The following is a 13,357-nucleotide window of genomic DNA, read 5'->3' as shown; positions in this document are numbered from 1 at the left end:
CTGATCATAAGACATGACCTTTAATACAAGTTTGGGGTCTTTTTTTTAGAAGAGAGTTTTTTGTCACAAAAGCTCATAAAAAATTGGGGTATTTGTATCTGGAAAGAAAGTTCTGGAGGAGCCACATTTCCTCCATCGATTCACACACAGCCTTTTCCACTGTGGACCTAAAGCCAAGTAAGAGGAATACAGCCACTGCATTCTGCCTGTATGAACGTTGTCCAGTTGCAAGTTCTTCTTTGCTAATCCATACTACGAGCATTCAAATGTATCACTGATAGGTTATAGATAGTAATTTCCAAAACCACAATTTTTTCACAGAGCATGAACTTCAGGAGTTGATGGGATTTCCTTTTTTTCTCCTAACAAGCAGACATTCTTTTCAACCATTGCAGTCCTTCATAGGGACAAATTCTGAAGTGGCAGGATACATTATTTAGTTAATACTTTCCATCAGTGCTAGGCCATCAGTACTTACATTTTGGACACAGTGGCATACTGCTTACCCAACTAGATTGCATACAGATGCACAGGGAGAGTCTTCAAAGAATGAGAAGGTCTTTTTTTTGACTTTGAAAAAAATCTGAGATTGTCCATAAGTAAGATATGATTAATGTCAATTTTTATATAACAAAATCCAGCCTGAGATCCCTTGAAACCAGATAAGAACAAGAAGTTATAACGAACTGGAAGCAGGATATCCCCTGTTTTTTGCTGGTGTGGCAGACCCTGATGAGGGGGTCTGTCACAATTAAATAAAATTATACAATCACTGGAATATTTTGTAGTGTCTCATGTACTCAAATGGTTTCCAGAAGCACACTATTCTCAGGTTTCTCTACCTGGATGTCATGGTTTAATGCCAGCTGGCAGCTAAGTACCATGCAATCACTCCCCCTCTCCCCACCAAGTGGGGAAAAAAGGTAGAACCGATAGTTTGAGATAAGAACAGGTTTTTTGATGATGATGACGATGATGATAAAAAGAGAGAGAGGCATAAAACCAAAGACAGACAAGTGGTGCACAAGACATTTGTTGATCACCCACCAACAGATGCCCAGCCTTCCCTGAGCAATGATTGATTTGAGCCAATCCCCCCACAGTTTATATACCAAGCATGACATTCTATACTATAAAATGCCCTTTTGGCCAGATCAGGTTGGCTTTCCTGGCCAAGATCCCTCATGGCTTTCTGTGCAGCTCTTCACTGGCAGAGCTTGGGAAAATGAACAGTCCTTGAATTAGGGTAAACACTACTTAGCAGAATACCAGCATGTTATCAATATTCTCGTACTAAATCCAAAACCCAACACTGTACCAACTACTAAGAAGAAAATTAACTCTATGTCAGCTGAAACTAGGACACTGGGTCTAACTGTCCTCCTATTAATTACATCAGTTTTAATTTATTCTTGGTACTATTCTGTGTTTTGGCACGTAGTGTTTTCTTCTGCTAGAAAGAGCATAAACTTGGCCAAGCATTACCAGCGTTCTTACACATTCCACATGGCTTGTAAAAAAAGAAGGTCATTTCCTGATGACCTGTGCTTTTGTTTATAATTGTCAGTATTATTGTTCCCCATGTGATTGAAAGAAGGAAAGCTGATTCAAGAATGTAGAGAATTGAATGCAATATAGTCTTAAGCAGGAGAGTGTCCTGACAGTGGACTGGAAGGAACACGAGATCACTTCTTTCTGCTGCAAGATAAATAGATTTGAGCATGGACCATCTCACTGGCAATACATTGGAGGACATTCCAGTAGTGTTTACTGAACTCAACCACACTGCTTTTTAGCATTTGTCCAGAATCTTATAGTCTGTCTAACACATGTTGTTCATGAGCCTTGAGTGTGTGAACCCAGTGGTTTTCCTTATCTGTGGATATTATTAATCCACAAGAAAAATTCCACTTATTCCATTGACTTCTGGTGACTCAGATGCAGAATATCAACATTATCATATGGCAAACACCTTCCTGTGTGAAAGTAGCATCTTGAACATAACAAAAGGAGACATGCTCCCTCAGAAAATTTGCCTTTTGTAATTTAAAATCCAAATTTTCATTTCTCTCCTAAGAAGTTCCCTTTAAAAAAACTTACACTGACTGGCTTTGCAAAACAGAGCAGTTCATGCCTGACTGCATGGTAAAGGCAGTTAAAAGCGCTGCTGAAGAACAGGGCAAGCAGACCCTAGGCATGGAGCTCTCCAGGATTAAGAAATTTCCACTATCTAATGGAAAGTGTGGCAGATCTTCCTATTGAGAGAATATGGTAGATATCCTTCCCTTAGGAACGCTGCTTGCTGTTTTCTCAATGTTTGGTTATTTTTTAAAGTATGCTGGTAAGGAAGTCCTTATGGGGATCATGTACATGTAAACACTGTGTTCCACTAATGGAACTTCAAGGATGTTGTTTTGCATCTTGCCTAAGAGGCCAAATACATCAATTTTATAATACACGCAGCCTGTAAAAGTATTTGTCCTTAAAACTCCAGTCTCCTCACAAAGACAGGTCTCCTATTAATGGAATCAATTAGTAGAGTTCAACATACCAGCAAATGAGAGCAAACAAAGCCAAAAAAAATCCTTTTTTGCTTTAGATTTATTTTTTTTATGAAACCTATTGGCTTTTGCCTTTCAGACCCATCCCCCTTTACTTGCTGATTGTTTCACTGCCATTATGTCTAAATTAATGATGTGTTTGGCAGTCAGACAACTGATCAAATTGGCTGCAATGTCACATCTGAAAATGCTTATCTGTCCTGCAGCCTACTCATTTTTTATGACTGACATGAGCTCAGCCATTGAACAGTGTGCTTGCTCCTGCTCTCCCCACACACTCTGCACACAAACAGCAACATTTACATTAATTTGGTGAATATGCAGCCATGCTTATTGAGTGTGGGGAGTTTCATTGTAGAGGAGTGGGGAGGCAACCATTGCTGGATGAAAAGTGACTCTGCGCTTTACTCTGGGAGCTCAGCCTGGGGTTGCCCAATCCCTTCTAGAACAAGGCAGGGTGTATTTTTTAGAGGGGGAACTCTCTTAAGTGAGCAAGCTAGCACAATTGTATTTCTAACTACTTGGCTGCAGCAAGAAGGCAGAAAAAACAAAGTTATTCATATCTGTCTCTCTGGCACAGGTTCAACAAAAGGATTTACATGCCTTGAAGTGTTAAAATGGACATTCCTCTCTTCCACCATCCAGGTTATTAACAACAGTGTCAGATACTACAACAACAAGGACAGACTTCTGTGAAAGTCCATATAATTTAGTCTTCCATTTTGACAGTGAACCATCACTAACTATTGTCTCAGTACAGTTTTCAAACTCATTTTATACATGTCCATTAATTTCTTTGTCATTAGTTTTTTTTCCTTTGCTTGCTTATGTAAATATCATGTGAGACAGTGTGAGTTTTACTAAGATCTGGAAAGATAACATCTGTTGTTCTTCTCAGTCAGCAAGGTCTGTTACCCACTTTGAGAAATAAATTATATTTCTTTCATGTTATTTGTTCTTGGCAAAATCAATGGGGACCATTCCTCATCTCCTTATTTCTCAGGTGCTTAGAAATAATTCATTTGATTGCTCATTTCTTTTAGAAATTGAAGATACTCAGATGGTCTGTAATTTCTCAAATACCATTTCTTTTAAAGATAGAAACCATAGCTGTCCAGGGACAATTTCCTGGCAATTCATTCACCCTCCAAAGTTCTCAAAAATAACTGAACAGCCATATGATTCATCTGTCAGTTCTTTAAGTATCCTCAGAAGAAATTCATCAGGTTTAGCTGATTGAAAATCTCTCATTCATGTTCCTTCTCTTTAAGAGGCTGAGATCCTGCTTACTCCTTTGCAAATGGAATTAATTGACTACTTGCCACCTCAAAACTGACCTCTTTAATGAATGGCAGTGTAGAAAAACCTAGTTCAGTGTATTTTCCTAGAAGAAATCTCTAGTACTGATGTCATAGGCATTACAGCTAAAACCATTTTCCCCTAGATGAACTGAAAAAAATCTTGGAAAAGAACAAATAAACATTTTCCCTTTTTAATTCTTTAGCCTTCATTCTGAGCTTATTTTTCCCTTAAACTTTCAGTATGGCTACACATTTGCAGCAGTATTTTCAAGTATATTGAATTCTAATTAGTCTCACCATGTCACTCTGGCTTGTAGGTAAAAGAATTTCCTTTCCCCAGCCAAGAAAAAGTTAAGAGTTAAAGCACTTACAGTAGAATTCTTATCTATATATCAATAGGATGATGGCCGATAATTTTAAGCACAGAACAGTGCTTTCCTCTGAACCAGTAAGTCCAAAGTTATTCAATAACACTACAAGGATGTAGCAGATTAAAGGCAATGCTTCCTCTGAAGCATATTAGTTTCTTTTAGATGTATAATTGATTGGTTCCTCCAATATACCAATTCCTTCTACATTGTTAGCAACAGCATCTGATCAAATATTCTTTGCTTTGGGACTGTAGCTGTACTAACCATGTCATGGCAAGACTGAAAAGTTCTCTGACAACTGCTTCACAAGACAAGGAAAAGGCTGAGAATAGCAAATGAGACCACCCATGCTTCACACTCAAGTTTGAGAGCTCTACAACAACAAAGCTCACTTTCTTACTTTAAACCTTTCATTGCCACTCAGGTTTGCTATGCAAATCAGGGCTTATAGAGGACAAGCAGAGACTAATATGAGAATGAAATGCATTAGTTCTAAGACAATTTTTACTACTTTATATGTCTGTTCATTTACAATCATGCATGTGAACCAAAAGTAGTCTGAGTCAAGTGTCTGAAAAGTTTTTTAATTGCAAAAAAATGCCATCAAACTTCTGATTCACATAAAAGGTGTATGCCTTACAGGCCTCTGGGAGAAATATTTTAGCCTTCTTTTAAAAATATATTTATTTTGTTCACTCCAGGGTTCGTAAATATCTATATTTAATTTTTATATAACGAATCATGCTTTTCAAAATAAATGTATTTTGTAAACTTAGGGAACTTTCTTGAAGTAAGTATTGCTGGATAAGCAGCTCTGAGAACAGAACTGTCAAAGATCTGGAAGCTATTGAAAAATGTTACATGAAAAACACAAGAGCAGAACTGCCAGCGTGGAAGGAAGCAGGAAAAAGAGCGAGATGAAAATACAGAGTTCTTTGAAAACCAAAAGACAAATAGGAAAAGCAAGATATGACTATGGGTATTGCAGAGCAGCTTTTGTGTTTCACTGTAGAAATGATTTACACTAACCCACCCAGTGTACCATCATGAAAAATTAGGAACATGTCAGCTATGGAGGCAGTAACCTCTACCAGTGGGAGGGTAATGAAGAGTAAGGTGCTGTCTTGGGGTGACTTCTTTCAAACATTCTGGTAAAATAAATTAAGCACCTTCATCTACATCCATAGGATGCATATAATGAGGCGATGTAAGCATGGAGGATAAAATTAGAAATGTTAAAGTGCAAAATTAATTAATACCAGTAAGGACACACATTTGAAATCAGAGGGAGATAAAAGAAAGTATAGGTTCACCATTTAATGGGGGAGGGCAGCAAATAACAGGCATAAAGAAAGCTGAATCTTCCTATTTTGCTTCAGTCTTCATGAAGAAGATTCACTGAGAGCAAATGTTTCTGCAATTCATTTAAAAAAGAACAATATGAAGGCCAGAACAGAGAAGGGATAGGTTCAGTACCAATTAGGTATTTCAAATGTATTTGTTAGTTCCTGATGAAATTCACCACTGAGAACTTAAAGAATCACCCAAAGCAACCCTCAAGGCATTAGAACTATCTTTGACAATTTCAGGAGGAGAAGGAAAGAATTCAAAAGACTGCAGAGAAGTCAGCATAGTATTATCATTAAAAAGGGGGAATAGGAGACCATAGCCATTGAGTGTCAGAAGCAACATTAGACAAAGAATTAAATACTCAATGTATAAACATCTTTAGGATATTAAAGTGATTAAAACTGCTGACAAAGATTTGTCAGGAGTAAATCACATCAAATCAATCTACTCACCCCTTTCAGAAAGACAGCTGCTCTGGCAATTGAAAAAGACACAGTAATATCTATACTGCATATGGGTGATACCTATACTTTGATATGTTTTTTTGAGTTTGTTTTGTGTCATCTTGCCTTAAACAAATTGCAGAAATACAGCCTAAATAAAATCCTCGTAAAAGAGCTGAAAGTGTACTTAAACCACAAATGCCCCAAATACATTATCAGTGTAGGTATAATTCAAGCAAGATTCTGCACTGAATTGTCCTAGATCCAGTTTGATTCAATGTGTTCATGAATTACTTGGGGGACAGAGTAGAGAATACACTTAAGGTGATGACATAACGTTAAGCACATAAGGGAAGACCGCATCAGAAAACTAATTGATCTTGACACGTTGGACATGAAACTTGAAATTCAATAAAGACAAATGCAGAGCACCAAAAAGAAAAAGACAACAGATACACAATTATAAAATGAAAACCTGAAGAGGCAGCAATCCATCAGAAAGGGACCCGCTGTTGCGGCAGCTTGCTGAGTGAATATGAGTAGAAGTTGTGACACTCCTGGAGAAAAAAAAATAAAGTAAATCTAATTCTGGATGAAACTCAGAGGAATGACACAGAGAAGAAACAACACACTGATTCTGATCCACTTGCAGTCAGTCAGGCTTCCATTGCACCTTGATGCCCCATTTGCTCAACACATTTCACACCAAAAACAATTTAAGGGGAAGCCAGCAGACAAAGACACAGGAATGAAAGACCAAGTTAAGGAAGAAACACAGCAATCCTTTAACATGTGAAAGCAGAGACAGTTCTGTGATGGGTAAACAGAGGAGGCTGGAGGCAGCTAAATGGCTATTGGCTACTCCCAGTGCTGTGACAGTGTCCTAGAAAGCCAGGCTGCCAGCTACTGCTGCTGCTGCCAAGAAAAGGGTTGGGATGAGTAGACTTACAGTTGTTTTGGGGAGGAAGAGGAGATCCCAGAAGCAAGAGTCGCAATCTAGGATTGGGACAGGAGCAGCAATGTCCATTTTCTATATCTTGCAAGCATAGTCTGAATTTAGCCTTTCTCCTTGAAAGCTGTCAACTTTCAGGATTGCCTACACTGTTGAGAGGCCTTGAGCTGCGCTGTAGCAGGCATGTATAGAGAGCATGGGAATCAGTTCTTGATGTCCACCGAGGGAAGAACAACAAGAATTTGATAACTTTACAGCAGAATGGCTTTAGCAGAGATATTAGCAGGAAAGTCTTGCAGAGAAGCTCTAGAAATCATTGCTCAGAACATTACAGAACTTTATTTGGTGCAAGGATGAAGAGCTGTTAGGGGAAAAAACACATTAGCATCTGCAAGCAGGTGTGTTTGTTGTCTCCCTGTGAAGAAAGACAAAAAAAGTGACTCACTGAGGGGTATTTCCATCATCATACTTCTGATTAATAGTATTTCACTATGTCTTCATGTTTTACCAGGAAAAAATGTGGAAGCAGCACATTGAACTCTGTGCTGATGGTAACTTTCAGAGCCCCTCTCACAGCCCTGGGACAAATGACTGGTAAGATAAGCTCCAGCATAATTTTTAGCTACAATTATATGGTGTGTGACATCAGCCCATAGCAATTGTTTCTGGCTTCGCTCTCTGGCATCAGTGAGCAAGTGCTAAGTCATACATCTGTTTGGGAATGCAATCACATTATTATCTTCTGACAGAGAACATAATCAACTAATTTCAGCCCTGGTATAAATGGATAACCATTTATTATAAATGGATAACCATTCTCAGTTACCCTCTGAAGAAGCCTCCTTGTCTCCATTACTGCTGTATAGGTAAATTAAACTCCTTAATTTATGTGCACCAAATTATTTAAAATAATTCAAAGTAGATGGAGTTAACCACTTGGAAGTTATTTCTCAATAACTAAGCTAATCATTCCTAGGGCTCTTTATAATCAATGCTGAATTGTTTCTCAGTGAATATGCACATCACCTTGCTATTGCTTCAGCAGAGTAATGCTGAGTTAAACCAGCTGAGGATTTGGCCCACAATATCTCAAGGGTACTTACTTTTAATTTAGTAATAATTACACCCTATGCTAATATACTAGAAGGTCTTTGGCCTTCAAGTTAATGAAATAATACCAAAATGACCCCCAGAATCCATTTCTTCAGCAAAGAGGAAAATTATTATTTCACAAACAGGGAATAACCTCAATTTCCTATAATAAACTTCATTTTGCATATAAAAAGAGAAAGAAAAAAAAAAGATGGACAAGAAGAACAAATAAGAAGATAATTTTTAATATGATTTTCTGTGGTTCTTATTTGTCTAGCTTTTTATAACCCAAATCAGAAGTGTAAACCATGGATTCACACACACTTGTGCAGACATAGTATATTAATCCCTATTTCACCACCTACTAAAGGTCTCACAGAATTACAACAAATGCTACAGAGGGATGAGAAGCCATACATTCTGCCACACACAAGAAGAATTATATCTCAGACTACATTAATAACAACCTGGGAATGTTTTTCTTCCATCCTCACAGTGAACTAGTAAGGAGATTGAACATGTGGTCTCAGAATAACAACCTAAAGAGGTGATGGCAGCTGTTCTAAATTTCTCAAAGAAAAATTGTTACATCTCCATCTCCCATGCACCATTTTTTTCCTTGTCTTTTTTTAACCCTCTCACACTCAGCTAATTTCACTATCACAGAATTATACCCACACAATCTTACAGTTTCACAGAGAGAGGATCAGGTCTGGCCAAAAAAAAAGGATACTACTGGAGTCTTTTTCCTCACACACTATATCTAAAAGGAGAGTTACAGGGGAGAGATTTTTAACTTTTTAGTCAAATAAAATAATTGTTTCATACAGTAAATTTTATCTCCCACAGCAGAGGGCTGGAACTGGATTAGCTTCAAGGTCCCCTACTAACCCAAGCCACTCCATGATTCTATGATCCCTTGATAGTTATTTCTATTTCATATCTGTCCAGTCTGAGCAGTTTACTATAGGATTTTGTAGTCAGATGTAGGAGTAGAATTTTGGTCAAAGCCTTACATAAATGGTCCTTCCCTGTTCTATGTGAAAACGTTTTCCACTCTTCCAAAGCATAATTTTGTGGAGAATCTAATAAAAATTGAAGTTTGAAAATACAACAAACAGTATTGATTTCTGTATTTAGACAACCAAACTCAAGTAATACTGTATTGCAAATTACAGTTGCACTCTGACAAGGCATGTAATCATTGAATAGGTCCCATTTTTAATATCCCTTCCAACTCAAGACTTTCTATGATTTTAAGTTTGAAATATTCTGAAGGCATTTTTAAGTGATAGAGAATTCCTAGAATGAAGTCAAAACAATTTTACAGATTGTAAAATGGTTTGAGAATGATTAGCATGTGAGCCCTGAGGAAAGTTTTTGGATTAAAAGGGATAAAAATAAAGCCCTGTTAAAGCTGCAAGCACAGTGTTTTGAAAACCAGATGATAGCCAGAAAATACTCTGTATTAATTTAAAAAAAAATTAATCTGTGTCCTTCTTTAATCTTTTTTATTCTCTAACAAGAGCCCAAATAATAACAGGATTGTGTCCTAATAAATGCTGTATTTAGTCCTGATAAATGGTGCAGTAGCATAGACAATATTAAGACTGAGAAAAAGGTTTTGCTGAAGTTTGTGCTGAATTGGTAAAATAAATATTGAGGAAACCATAAAACATGTTTCTTTTGATCATCTCTTTATCAAATTTACCATCATGTTTGCAGATCCAGAGCTGATATCATAAAACCTTCCCAGTCTGGCTTGCTTTGAAGGTTTTGCAGCCTTGCATAACCTGCGGATGGGATGTACTGTGAAAGGAAGGGAGTCACTGCCAAATCTGATTTCTTGACAAACACACACTGTCCTAGAAGCATCAGTTATGCGTGCAATGGAGACTTACTTCTCTGTTGTGAAATAAGGTCCTTTATCCAGATGCTCAAAGAATATGGTGGAAATACAACCCTGTGAACTCTCCTTAAGTGATTGCACACATTTTAAAGGTACAGAGTTACACTGGGTCATTTTATTGCTGTGTGTTGCTTTTCTTCTGCGACAGTGACCTTTGTGTTCTTTCCTACCCAGTGGCTGCACGAACACTGCACCCTTTCTCCTTCCCCCTTTCCCTCCATTCCACTTTGCTCTGGGTACTAAGGGCACTTACCTACAGGGTCGCTGAGGAGAGACAGAAGCCTCTCAGACTGTGGCACTATCTGCCATGAGGCTTTTAATTTTACAAAAGAACCTGTCTCTACTCTAAAAGTTATTGAGCTCTTGACAGACAGATTGTCCAGGATGGTTTGTCTTGACTTCCTGCAGGTGAGGCTGACTTTCCAAACTCCCTCCACACTGCAATTTGGACTCTGATTTGGAAACTATGCAACTGAAATTTAAATATTGTCCCTAGCTTATCCTGTGAATTGGTTCTTCTCCTGTCAAAAATCAAAATTTTTCTGCAAATCACAGGGACACCTGAACTTCTGCGGAAAAGGAGATAAAACTTCATAGTAGGAACTATTAGACATGTTAAATACCAGGCTTGCCAAAATTCCCTTCTTCTTACTTTATAAATCAGACTTGAATAGTTTCTTCCCAATCTAGTTAATGCCAAATTCTTTCCTTGTGCTGTATTGAGAGGTAGCTTACAGAATGCTACAGAAGTTGCAGAATAAAATTGGTGTGAATGATAAGGGGGTTGACCATTCAAGTGTGTATTTCAAGCCTTACATTCTCAGTCTGGAACAATCTATAAAATGTTGTGCAGATACTGCTGTTGTTGTTGCAGAACCCAGAAGTCTGTTTTTCAGGAAACTAAGCTTCCTATAGAAACAGTGCAGAATGATGCAAGTATTTCACCTTATTTTAAAAGCTCTCAGTAGAATTTTAGAGGATGTGACATTTACAATTCTCCTGTTTCAAACACGTGAAGCTCCACTCTGAGTTAGTCTCATTGAGCAACAGTGAAGTGGAAATTGTATTTAGCTACAATTAATTTCTAATAGCCTTGTGTTGTCTTCAAGGCATATTTGAAATAATACATATGAGGTTGGAGCAGCTGCTAAACTTTCATTTATGTATTACCAATTTGGAGGAAATAGTTAATTAATTTTAACATCGTTACAGTCTCTGTAACAGTGTCTCAAAATAACTGACTGTGATTAATAGACCATGATAAGAATTTTGATCAATGATATAATGTTTCTTTATTTAAAAAGGAAGGATTTATTGCATATTACAACTTTTTGAATTAAGTGTAGATTTCAATCTTGTCTGAAAATGCAATCTTCATCCATTCAGTGACACAAGAAGTTAGTTTCATCTACCCAAACATTTAGAAACTGTGCCTCCATTCCCTTTCCTCCTGTCATTATTTTATTTAATTTCATATGGCTTTAATGAGTGGGTTTTTTCAACAGTTTTTGAGTGTTTCAGATAGCAATATTTCATTCTGGAATAAAAGCTAATGATCCATAAATACATAATGCCATATTTTTATGGCCAGTAAATTAGTCTTAAATGAGTTCAGTAAGTTCTCTGACATATGTCATTAATTGCTCGTGGTGTTTTAACTAGATAATTGTTGTAAAAGGTTGTTTATCATCACCATTGGTGGGTGACTCTTCCTCGCAATCTGTCCTGCCTGGTACTGCTGAACTTGCTCTGTCTACCATTGTGTGCAGCAAAGAGATCAGGGGACTGTGTAGCATAGTTCAAACATCAAATTCAAACACATCTAGTGGACAATGAACCTACAGACCATCAGACTTAGTAAGATCAGATTACTTTTCGTTTTTCAGACAGAAACTCGTATGTATGATATCGTAGTGCTCCTTCCACATGGCACAAATGAGTTACAGACCAATCCTGACTAAGTAGAAAAAATGCCTAAGCTTAGATCCAAGCCGATTCAGGCATTAAATTACCATAAGATTATGCTATGCAATGACTTGGTGACATGAGTAGCAAGCAAAGCTTGGATAGTCATTAGTGATTTCTCTTTAGGATAAAGAGGTAGTATTACCTTAATGACATGCAGTAATTAGAGGGAAAGTTCACCAAGTGCTAAGCAAAGTGAACTTTTCAACACACAAGAGCAAGTTGTCAGTAAAAGTACACTGAATTGAAAAATAAAAGAATTGATTCTCCTCTTTGCACTTAAATCCTTGACCAACATTATGCCTTCACAGGCTATTGCCACCACATTAATTATCAAGCAAACAGATATCGGTAAGGTCAGATGTAGCCACAAAGAAGAAGTCTTGTTTAAGTAAATATAAGAGGCCCTAAGTATCCAGAGGCAAGGCCTTTGCTTGCTATTCCAAGTCTCTGGGTTTCCCTCATTCCTAAAAACACACAGGAACTTTTGTCCTTGTTCTCACAAGAGGGTTTTTTAGGGTATTGCTACAAATACTGCATTTTGGTGCCTTGGGGCCCTCTTTTCACTTTTTGTCTGTGATCCTTTGGCCTCCCCACTATTTTTCACTGACACACAGCTCCCTCAGAGGAGGCCTGGCCCATTACAGTTTCTTTCCAGTGGTGGCCAGCTGCATATTTTGACTCCAAACTGGTTAGAGCATGTTCGTTGGACGCAGTTTGTTTGTTCTCCAGTCCATGCAACTTTTAAATAGGCTTAACCTAAATGAGAGGTAGTTGACCTCAGTTTTAGAATAGAATCTTTAGGTTAGTGTTTGCTCAATCCTTAGGAGAGCAATGCAGGCAGAATCATCTGAGACCAGCCCCTGGGTCATATCTGCTGTCCTTTCCCTTCATCTTCTCTTTTGCCTGATGTTTCATGGAGCCCCATGGACAGAATGGGCAGAGACTGGGATTTGATTGTGTAACTAGGGGCTAGTGGGAGGGTATAACATGCCAGCTCTAAATCCTCCCAAGAATGACTAGATGTTTCTTATGGGAGGGTGCCTAACACTGTCAACTCTTCTGCCCAATCCCTACTACAGCAGTGAAGCCACAAGGGTTTGGAGAGTTTTGTTTGCCTTGCCCTTGTGTGTAACTAGCATGTGTGAGCTGTGTATGCACCACACGGAATGAACAAATGCAAATTATAGTGACTTGTTTACATGCAACAGGATGGTGAGGCTGGAATGCTGTATTCTGCCAAGAAAATCAGGTACAAAGGCACATGTTGTGCTCATGCTATATATCACAATATTTTACCCATCTCATTGGCTGCTATATTCCCCAATTTCTTTATGCCCTTTAACTAGTAACATGTTGTAACCATTTACCAGCCTTACATGACTGAAAAATCCTGCCAGGCACAGCCTCCTG

The 13,357-nt window shown here is 37.9% G+C and overlaps 1 long non-coding RNA gene across 1 annotated transcript in view; it reads left to right on the top strand.

Annotated features, from left to right (window-relative positions):
* The first annotated feature begins 7,493 nt into the window (after nucleotides 1-7,493).
* Nucleotides 7,494-13,357, top strand: part of LOC108447344 — a 93,320-nt gene continuing 87,456 nt past the window's right edge. Inside the window, exon 1 of the long non-coding RNA XR_001862871.1 lies at nucleotides 7,494-7,572. This is a non-coding gene — a long non-coding RNA (uncharacterized LOC108447344). The remainder of the gene's footprint in view (nucleotides 7,573-13,357) is intronic.

This window comes from Corvus brachyrhynchos, unplaced genomic scaffold, assembly GCF_000691975.1.
Source record: "Corvus brachyrhynchos isolate BGI_N302 unplaced genomic scaffold, ASM69197v1 scaffold83, whole genome shotgun sequence".
Classification (NCBI taxonomy): Eukaryota; Metazoa; Chordata; class Aves; order Passeriformes; family Corvidae; genus Corvus; species Corvus brachyrhynchos.
This window is presented reverse-complemented; position numbering and strand designations above follow the sequence as displayed.